The 11,066-nt window shown below is 35.8% G+C and overlaps 1 long non-coding RNA gene across 14 annotated transcripts in view; it reads left to right on the top strand.

Annotated features, from left to right (window-relative positions):
- LOC149036546 (uncharacterized) overlaps positions 1 to 11,066 on the top strand; it is a 45,047-nt gene that overhangs the window by 30,549 nt on the left and 3,432 nt on the right. Inside the window, exons 1-9 of one of the 14 annotated variants that reach the window (XR_016181650.1) lie at positions 4 to 3,171; positions 4,866 to 4,933; positions 6,510 to 6,571; positions 8,295 to 8,342; positions 8,516 to 8,556; positions 9,009 to 9,119; positions 9,816 to 9,872; positions 10,074 to 10,143; positions 10,855 to 10,939. The exons of 1 other annotated variant lie outside the window; for it this stretch is intronic. This is a non-coding gene — a long non-coding RNA (uncharacterized LOC149036546). Of the gene's footprint in view, positions 1 to 3; positions 3,172 to 4,865; positions 4,941 to 6,509; positions 6,572 to 8,294; positions 8,343 to 8,373; positions 8,557 to 9,008; positions 9,120 to 9,815; positions 9,873 to 10,073; positions 10,144 to 10,804; positions 10,940 to 11,066 lie in introns of those variants that run through there. 12 more of the 14 variants (XR_016181648.1, XR_016181647.1, XR_016181661.1 and 9 more) reach the window with 12 other exon arrangements.

The following is an 11,066-nucleotide window of genomic DNA, read 5'->3' as shown; positions in this document are numbered from 1 at the left end:
TGTTTCTTGGTTTTCACTGAGGAAATCGCTTCAAAATGGGTAAGATGTATGAAGCTTTCACTGCGATGGTTTTTAACCGATTACTCTGAGAGACTGCATACATAATAATTACCACTACTAATTGTTTCAAAGAACCCCTGTTATTTATAATTTATTGCAATTAGAACATATAACTGGGTCCCGATAAATTTTACGTTTCGTGACTCCCAAAAAGTGTGTTTACGAAAACATAAATTGAGAAAACAGAGGGAAACGTTACATGGACGAATATGTAATGTGTTGAGAGGTCAACCGTCCTCGTACATGTAACTTCCGAAAAATGTCAGCATGTACAACCCCCTTAGGTGCACCTGGCGAATTCTTTCCGCTTGCTTCAATCCAAAAGAGACAAGTCATTTACTTAAGGAAGCTTATTTACCCTACTTGTAAAACTCCTGGATGAAGTCTGCTATTGTCAGACGAAACGCATGAGAGATAAATACAAGTTTTTACTTTCTCAGTTCGTGCAGTGATGCTCACTAAATTTTGTCTTCACCACACAACAAATAACACAGTAGTATACATCAAATAAGTTTATTTAGGGAAGCCTGCCAAGAACCAACCCGAGGCATGCATACATACATATATTCGCAACTGATATACCATATCCAATCCTGATATACAGTCAATTCCTTATACATTAAAAAATAGGTATACATTGCTAAAATGCAAACTTCACTAAGTCTGGATTGACAGAGATGGGCAACCGCTTACAAGGACATAACTACGGTTATACAGAGGCCAGAAAAAAACCTGCCAGAAAAACCCATTTGGGGAAAGAACATGACAGGAAATCTGGGTAGGAACCATGATCCAAACTCAGAGCAGTTGGCAGCCCATCCTACGAGGCTTCACAGTTAAAGAAAATACGTTTTCAAACTAAAATAAATTTGTCATCAGCCAGGGGTGAACGGTTGGTTCTGAGGCCTAGATAGACACCACGTGCTATACTTCCCCTTCTATACCACTGCATCATTACCCATGATGCTCGGGCCTAAGGCCCAGGTCTTGTCGTATCTCGTGCCGACAAAATATTTATTTCTGCCTTATTCGCAGACTCATTCGTCAGAAGTACCATTTTGTTCTGTCAAAAATATTGCCTTTGATGTAAAGTCACGTCGACCTCGCAGAGAAATTCGGCTCACCCTGTCATAATCAAAGGTTTGATACCGAACGTATTAATTACGATATATCACTGCGTTTCAATCACAGCAGTGAAAATGTGCATTTCCTCACGCTCCCTACATTTATTGTTACATTTGGAAAAATAATTCACTTGAGGGCGAGGCCACTTACCTTGGCAATTCTTAACTCTGGCCGACGATAATTGCCGACGAGAGGCGAGGTAACCTCCCTATTGAGCCCCATGAGATTCTTGTCAAGTGTTTTAAAAAAATTTGTCTTCCCTTGGTTTGCACGCAAAATTCTGAACGGTATTTTAAATTAGTTTATGCATATTATTATGTATAAAGTGTTTATGTTTTATGTTTATTTTTTTAGTTTATGCATATCATTGTGGCTTATTTGAAGATTACGAAGGCCACAATTTCACGATATGCCTCAAATATCGTGCACAGGTTGGTATGAGATTCAGACGATCGGGTTCGTAAGTGCTAGTATCTTAATCATAAAAATCTTAGACGTAAAGTTGAGGGAGAGGTAAATCTTACGATGGCAGAAGAAATCAAAGCTGGTGGCGAGTCTTCCAGGTGGCAAGGTGACTGTCAACCAAATAGAAAGCATACCGTGACTGTTATCTTAGAGTTAATGAATAAGGAAGAAAGGCAAGAAGGGCGCTTATCTGAACATCAATTTTCCTAACTGGTGAGTGGTGACCGCGATGAACTTTATATCATACGATTGCTAGGGATACGCAGATACTGTAGAGGCGCTCACGTAGACAGTTTGCATTTGGAGGCGGCGATCCTCCCTCTGACTTTGGAACTGCGATAAGTTTATAGCGCAGACTAGCTGGCACAGTTTGGAGCACCTCAGGGCTTCACTAGGCTCATCACACTAGAAATCTTTAGCAAACTAATCGTAGAAGCGGGTGGTTATCAGTAACGTGCACAGATCTCTGAACCCGGGCCATCGCGAAAACTGTACCCAATCTGTCTCAGATAGAACAAGAAAACGGTGTACTAAAACGTTACAGTCATATTTACTGCCTTCAAAAAGCACCTTAACATAGGCAGACACAAATTGAAGCTGATAAGAGAATCCGCCTTTGATGAGATCAAGAGGAAATTGACGGAGGCCTACCAATCTGTAGGGTGTGGCTACGTTCAAGGACGGAACTCAGGCAAAAATTCTAAGGAACAATCCCTTACTAGCCAGGTGGACTTTGGATAGGCCCTTTGGAAAACACAAAAAGTAGATGCCTTTTCTCAGAAGGCAAATAAGTGTCTCCCAGACGTGTGCTGGACATGGGAGGAAACTAGTATGAAGTCGACCGCCTCTGATATGGGTTCCCAAATAAAGAGTTTAAGAGACGAGACCGGCCAGAAATGCGGTATATGACAGACTGCTTGATAGAGAAGCAGATCGCTTGATACTTCAGCTGACTATCGGCCCTGACAAAAGCTGGTTTACTGCAGAGGTCCTCCTCTGTAATTATGAATATGGAGGAAGAGGTTGATGCCGATGACCTAGTTTCAGAAACTGACCGAACAAGGCAGAAGATCAGATGGGATCTTGCAAAATTTAGACGAAGACTAGAAGAGAGGGTACAGCTGCCATAGCCTACAAACAATACAGACCTTTGCATCTCACTTTGCTCTCAAATAATAATTTACTGTTATAACCCATGAAAACAACTGGATATGTCCTCAGGTCTTTTCACCAAGGAAGCAGGAAGCCTACTGGTCAAAATATTGCTGGCTCATTCTTTATGTCACGTAATTCAACGCCGGTAACATTCGATCGAGAGAAGATGCAGGTTTATAATTATGGAAGTAGGGAAGATATTTGAGATCGATGTAGGAAAATACACATAGAGATCTGCAGAATAATCTGAATTTGTTATCTAGCAGATAGCATGAACAACGTGCTTGAATAATTCCGATGAAAAGTCTTCGAGTCACGCCACAGATGTTAGTTAGGCGGAGCTCTGCGTGGAAGTGTTCGATGGCGGTAAGTGACAACGACAACACTATTTTAGTATTATTTCCGGAATAGTAGCACCGTTTTTGAATTTGAAAGAGGTATTGATATTTCCTCACAAACGAGAGGGCAGAATTTCGCGTCTGCAAAAGCCGAAGTTGTAGCACAGGGAACTTGTATGTCAACCAGCACACAGCATGTGACTTTAAAATCTCTTAAAATGAGCGGTAAACAAATCATAGACTATGAATGTTTTGTGCCGTACAAAAGCCATATTTGCTGATATTAGCAAATCTCCAAAGCAACAAACGACAGAATAAAGAAACACTACGATTTTCCCATCAACATTTCGCCCATACTCATCTCTCTTAACGTGAAATTTTCCATCAATTCCTACAGAAATTCTCGAAAGATGTTCACATTTCTTGGCTTCCTTAATCGGTAAAATTTCCGCGCAGCACATATTATATTATGCATTCAGTTCTTGGAGAAAGAAAAAAATAACAAAAACACTACATTGCCATCGGGAAAACAGATTTGTTTTACAATAGTATGTGGCTGTGCGGAAATTTTACCTCCTTAATCAATCATCATGTATAACGATCGAGCTACAACATGTAGAGGTTTATTAGCTCAAGTTACCTCTTAGAGCCAGAATTTCGGGACAGGTGTAGTTGATAGAGGCTTGTCATAGTCGCAGGTTTTAAAAAACATCAAAGACAAAAATACGGCAGTGCCAAAAGATTTCTTTGATGGTTTTCAGAGATAACATGATAGATTATAACGGGTAATTAAAATAAGGGTCTTAGCTTTCTGGTAAGGAAAGTTAGTTGAACTCAAAGTTATCAAATATTTGGATGAATCAAAAAGTCTAAAAACACAGTCATTTATTGGCCTCTGTTGATTGACAAGCCATCAATTAAATTGACTGACACTTGCATCGTAATCATTAATGGCTACTCATATCCTACTTCCATCTTTGTCTCCTATGTCTGAAAGCTGACAATAGCCACTTAGAAGCCTGCTGAATTACTATACCAACAGTATAAAAAAATGCCACTTTGTTTTGCTGAGAAAGAAATGGGAAATTCCACCGACTAAAACCCAAAAACTGTGAACATATTCGACGACCATCTGTTCTTGCCCAGTAAATTGAGCAAGGACTTTCATTTTTATTTTTTTAATAGAGGGAGCTGGGTTTGTGATTGACATGAGTCACTCATTGAAGTTTTTTAGTCAGATTCAGAATATTTCCAGTTGGTAAAAATTATAAAGATACAGGATACTTAAAGAAAAATTCAACAGGATGAGAAATGTTTCAAATAGATGATTGCGGAATATCTAATTGGAACTATTGGGATACAAACTACAGGAATTAATGAAATACAGGAAAGTTAGGCCAATAGTTCATAGGATATGGGATGCTCAGACTTGGAAACCTGCAAATAATACTTTCCAATCTACAATTGTACCTGTTGTAACTGACACAAGACACAAAAACTTGAAATTCCAAACACTGCAAACAACATTCCATAATATAATTGGTGCATTTTAATTAGTTAAAAACTTTTTTTTTGTTTGTGTAAATTGTATGTATAATATACAATCATAATTATAGTCTCTACTGATCAACCCATCAATAATGAATTACATGATATGCAACAAATAATCTTGCTGATAATTTCACTGACAACCTAATTGTATGTTTTGTTTTGTTTTTTCAGAATTTCAACACATTACAGAGTGTATGTATTCAAATGGATACCAGTGTGCTAGCCCAATGGCCAATCAGGTTGTAAGTAAGTACACAAATTATACATCACAAATTACAAACTTTACTCCTGTTCTAAAGATACAACTTGTCCATGTATATATAAATATATCTGATTGCATTTGCCAAAAACATGCCCGTTATGTTACAAGATTGACATTTGAGTTCATGCCCTGCCAGTCAGCTCAGTTAATGGGTGAACACCCTTTGGTTCGAGGCTTGTGGAACATCCACAGTAGCAGGTTTAGGAGAGGCTGCAAAAACCTGATGGTTAGGTTTTGGTTGAAGGTGGGCATTGCCTGCCTTCAAGCCAGCCTGGTTAAAGATAATACTGGGGATTAAATGTTTAAGTTAGACTGTGCCCACATGCATCCCAGCCACCAACCAATCCAAAGGTGGCTTGCAAATGACTCTGTATGGAAACCTCAGGGGGTGAAGAGGGTAGATTTTTCAAACCTCTTGGTCAACTGCATTTTTCTCTGAGGCTAGGAAATGCTTGTCTTATTCATTGTGGTTGAAAGTCTGCATTGCAAAATTAGTAATGACAGGCTAGTAACCTGTCACACTTCACCACTGAAGAGGGGAACAGTGGGATTTTAGGTTTTGCAGTTTCTAATAGACCCCAATTCCTTCCTTACTGAACTTTAAATGCTCCATGGCCGGAGGGTGGTTGGTGTCAAAAGCATGCCTTTGGAAAAGAGAGCTCAATTGACATTGCATAGTTTCCAATTGAAAGTAGGCATTGCCCACCTTCACATGAGCCTGGCCATAGAAAATGCAATGGGCTTAACGTCATTGCTAGTAACCACATGCAACTCAGCTGCCGACTTTTCCAAGGGTGGGTTGCAAATGGATTTGTGTAGTCATAAGCTCAGAGGGTGGGTAGAGTAGGTTTTTGACTTGCAAGTTAAGGGGGATTTGATACGATATTCACTTTGAGTTTGATGTTTTTTGGATCTGTTTTGGTGAATTCACTCAGATATAAATATATATATACATACATACATACATATGTAGGGTTTGAGCTAGGATTTGATCACTGGGGGACAATTTGTGCCCTTAGCAAAAATTTTGGGGGACATTTTTATTTTTAGGGGGACAGACAAATTAATTTTCATTCAACTTTTTTTTTTTTTACATTCATACCGGCAAGCCAAAAAAAACATCTTTTTTTACCTGATCGATAAAATAATATTATACTTTCCATGTTCTGTTTTAGCTTGCAATTTCTGTACTGAAATAAAACTCTTTGTGTGAGCTTCTTTTTGAGTTTTTTCCCAAAATTTTAAAGGGGAAAAAATTGTCCCCTTGGCGGTTTTTTTTAAGGGATAATTTCAATTGCAGTGTGGGATTGGCGAAATGGCACAGCCTGGCTCAAATCCTGTACTTATGCATATATAATTATATACACCTGTTTTGAAAAATGTTGTCATTTGAAAAAATACATGATTGAAATATAATAATATACCTTTTGTTTTCTCACTAAAAATTGTCTCTTTTCTATGTTTACAATAATAATGAACTCTGTAATAAGCCACATGAATATGGTCATCAATTTCAATATCACTGACTATGTATTTCTATTACTTTTGTACAGAATTTGTAAGAAATATTAGATCACAAGGGGAATTATGCAACAATTAGAAGATGAAAACAGAGGTAATACATCAATAAATTAAAAACTTTAAAATCCCCTTTTCATTGTGGAGCAACTCATAAGAAGAGGAAAAATTCTCTAAATATATTCCAAATTAACTTTCCAATGGTTAAATTCACTATGCAATATGCCACAAATATGGTATGTCCATTGTATTATTACTGATGGCATATTTGTCACACTTTGTTGCAGAGTATGTTGCAAAGTATGTATAGTCCGAGGGAATAAAAATCTTGGTTTTTTGTAGAATTTGTATTTGATCAACTAATTATCCTGTATCGGATGTTTTATTTAATTTCCTTTATCATCTTTTTGGCATTGAACTAATATCACTGACTGCATATTTGTATTACTTTTTCACAAAATTTCCTGTAAATGTTGTAGCTGAAATAAACTCTGTGACAGAATAAAGGGGGTAAGTTTCTAAAGAAACTGTGGTGCTGTGTTGGTGGGAGAGTAAGTAATTTAGTGTTAACCACTCAGTTGAAAACATAAATTGGCCACCATATAGAGAGTAAAAAAGCGGACATTTCGAGCATTAGCCCTTTGTAAGAGTGATTGTGACAGAATATCTGGAAGATAGGAACAGAAGTAATGCACCAATAAATTCTGACTTTAAAATCCCGCTTTCACCCTGCATCAGCTTAGAAGAAAACTTCAAAGTTTACCATTAAAACCTTAGTCAAGATGGAAAGTTGTTTGTGCCTAAAATACAAATGACTAGGGATAAAACCCACTTATTCCTGTTAGCAACAAATTGTATTTGTTCATAGATTTACTTGTCATTCTCCAATGGTCAATTGTTAATGCTGAACCTAATGTTAGTGCTAATCACTGGCGTTGTTGTATCAAACAATTAAAAATGCTAATTATAGATCACTGGTACTGCAAAACAGAAAAAGAGCACTAACTATCAATTGTTTTGCTTAGTATGAATTAATTGCATAAATCTGTAATGCTTGTATTATTTTTAAAATAAAGCAACTGTATGATGTGTTGACATTGATTTTTTTGGCACAAAATGCTGCTGGCCCAGTATGCATTAATAACTAGAATGTCATAATCACTGATTTTGCCTTTTTACAAAAATTAACTATTAAATCCAACACTTTGAGTAGGGAATCTGAACAACACTTTGGCCCCAGGAAAAAACTAATCTTCAAAACTTCAAATGCCTTACTTCAAACTTCTCATCACTCTGATGAAGGGCTAACGCTTGAAACATCAGCTTTTTTACCCTTTACGGTGGCTAATTTACGTTTTCAACTCAGTTGTCAACACTAAATTACCTGCTATACTCTCCCACTAATGCAGCACCACAGTTTCTTTAGAAACTTACCCCTTTATTCAAATGCCTGAGGGGTTTGCTGTGATGGGGGGATGTTGAAGCTCTAAACTGACTGATACATATTTATGTACCATACCTAGCCTATGAAATGTGATCAAATCCTATCAATCCTAACATAATTAGCATAAATTTTGATTCATAGTTCCTAATACTAGCACATAATGCAAAAAATTCATCAGCCCATCAGTGACATTATGAACATCCTGAAAACAGTTCTTCCCACAACACACACACAAAAAATGAAACTTAAAAGAAACTTTATTCCTTTAACCCAATCATAGCGAACCAAACATCCAAAAAATCTGCAAAATGTCTGTCAATTGAAACTTGTATTGGAAAGACTTGACTCAGACTTAAATGCAATTTTTTTTTTGCAGAACATACTACTCAAGCAGTAATAAGGAGAAGAGACACACAACTACAATGTAAGAATATATGTGTAGTTATAAAATAGCTTTTAAATTACTGCTTAGTTCTACTTACAATATTAAACAAATAATACTGTTGCAAGACAGTTCAATTCATTCAAGTAGGATTTATGTTCTTGATACTCACTATATCAACTGTTTGTGAAAATATTTCTGTTCAAACAATTTAGATGCTACACGCTGCAGACAGCATTAAGAATCTTGAGAGAAGGTAAGAGAATTTCCTTTTAAATATTTCTTCTACATAATATGAGACTAACTGCATCAAAATCACAAAAAACATGTCAGGACTCACTAGCGTTGACATCTTTGATCGACTAGCCATTATACTGTCACTGACTATAAGCAATTCTGTTTAAAAATACCTTATTGTTAAAAAACCATGCATATTTCAATATTTTGCAAAAGTTTCTCTTCAAAACTAAAGTTAAAAATGTAGAAATTTTTAGTTTGACTTGAAAAACATAATTTAAAATAAATAAATCCCTTTAAGGTCTCATTTATCCTTTATCTGAAAACTTTCAAAAATACATCTTGTTCATTCATTACCCCATACTTTGTAATCTTTCCTTCAATTTTTACCACGACTATCTTGCACTTGTCTATCAATAATCAGCCAACAAAATACATATAACTTATCAAATTCTTTCAATTTATTTTTAGATCAATTTGAGGAAAATTAAGGAATCATTATTAGTAATGATTCAGAATTTATCGACCATTTACACCCAACTCAATTCCATTTGCAATCTGTTGCACCAATCACCAGCCACGGTAAGTGAAATTTTTTTTAATTGATTCTTAGAACTGAACATTACAGATAAAGCTAAATGATGGTAACAATTTTCAAATAATTTTCACATAGAAAATACAATGCATATTGCTTCCTTATCACCATCATTATAAGCATTTATCTAAACATTAGAACTTCACCACACCTGTAACACTACACCAAATCAAAATGTTCCAATCTATGAGATTTAATGTCTGACTCATAAATTATCACAACCTGAGGTACAGATCTTAACCCTTTAACTCCCAAGATCTCATTAGCAATTCTCCTTACTGTCTGCCATACAGTTCTTGTGATTTTAGTTTGGAGAATTTGGTATTGGATCAACTAATTATCCCCTGATCAATATTTGTCTTTATTCTCATCACTTGTCTGCTTGGTATTGCATTGATATTGTAAGGAGAAAATGTGTCTTGGTCACTGGATCATAGAAGTTAAAGGGAACTTAAACAAAATTCTTTAAAACCTAAAGTGAACTTGTGGTTTTAGTGAAAAACCTAATTCAACATAGTTTAACACCTTAATTGTGTATTGATGTGATCATTTTTTTAAAAGATTATACAGTGACATTATAAATTAAATCTAAAAAACAGGTTTCCTCTGTAGATCTTGTCAACTATAGGTATTTAAAGTGAATCACATCATTTTAGTGACAAATTATCTCCTTTATTTCACAGAACTCATAACAAAACAAAGCCTTTGTTGACCATATGTTGGAGGTGTGCAATTAAGAGGTAACGTTTCAGTCCATGTAGTTTACAATTTAAATTAATCACAGCTATAATTAGACATTCAAGAAAAGCAATTACCATTGACAGTCAAAACACAAACAAAACTTTACATTTACTCACAAGAGCAATAATCATACAGGTGTGTGAAGTTTAATGTGCACTTTAAAGATCATTTACTCCTTCTGTTAATGACTTTTCCCACAGTTTGCCACATCAAATATTGAAAAAGTTTCAACAACATCTGATGAAAATGATGCGAAAGATGAATAAACAGGTAAGATTCTGTTTCATTCTCTTCCGAGTATACTCTTCTATACCATTATGTACTGAGCTTCATATATCCATGTAACTGAAGATAGCTTGATCTTTTGTCTTCTTTATACTTTTATGAGTAAGTTCTGTGTGAGTATTGTGATGATCCTAAAATCCAACAGTCACAAAATATTGTGAAGAAAATCTATCAAAATGCTGCATATTATGTTAAAAGCATAACTTCTACATAAATTTGCAACCTGATATAGCCTCAATATGACCAAAAAAGGGCAGGAAAGGAGCTGCACAACACTGAGAACTGTTGATAAGTCAACAATGCATTCAATTTGAGACTCCGATAACAAAATGTGACAATCATTACAACCCACATTTTTGTAAAATAAAATGTTATCTTGTTAGTCAAATATTACTCTCAAAACTGTCTTTCACTTGACTAAAATAACATGTTAGTCACACCACAGGCATCCCAAGCTCATGTCTCGAGAAAAAGCAAATGATTAATTCATGGAAGTGTCACATATTGTGTGATTCGGTGTTAAATTATGAGAGAAACCATTGAGAATTTGAACATTTTGTAAGGAATAGTATGGGGAATGAAATTTCATCTAGTTATAAGATGAAGGCAAAGCTGCATGCTATGATTTTGACTGTTGTCCATGCAGAGGTGGTTTGCACCCTAAAAATCCTCTCAATCGGCATTTTCCTCAGCCAGAGTTATAACAGGAATAACAGTGATGGTAAAGCAAGCTTAAAACGGCACAGATTGCCAGAAACCACAATGGACACACAAGACGTGAGTAAGTTCTATTGATTTTGTATTAAATGTTTATAGTTTGAAATATTTATCTTTGTAAATCAACCATATTTCGTTCCCAATACTATATTCTTTATAACATGTTCAAATTCTCAATGGTTCTTCTCATA

The sequence above is a fragment of the Pocillopora damicornis genome, chromosome 12 (genome assembly GCF_964200805.1).
Source record: "Pocillopora damicornis chromosome 12, jaPocDami1.2, whole genome shotgun sequence".
Classification (NCBI taxonomy): domain Eukaryota; kingdom Metazoa; phylum Cnidaria; class Anthozoa; order Scleractinia; family Pocilloporidae; genus Pocillopora; species Pocillopora damicornis.
The sequence above is the reverse complement of the archived record's forward strand: the minus strand, read 5'-3'. Positions and strand labels throughout refer to the sequence as shown.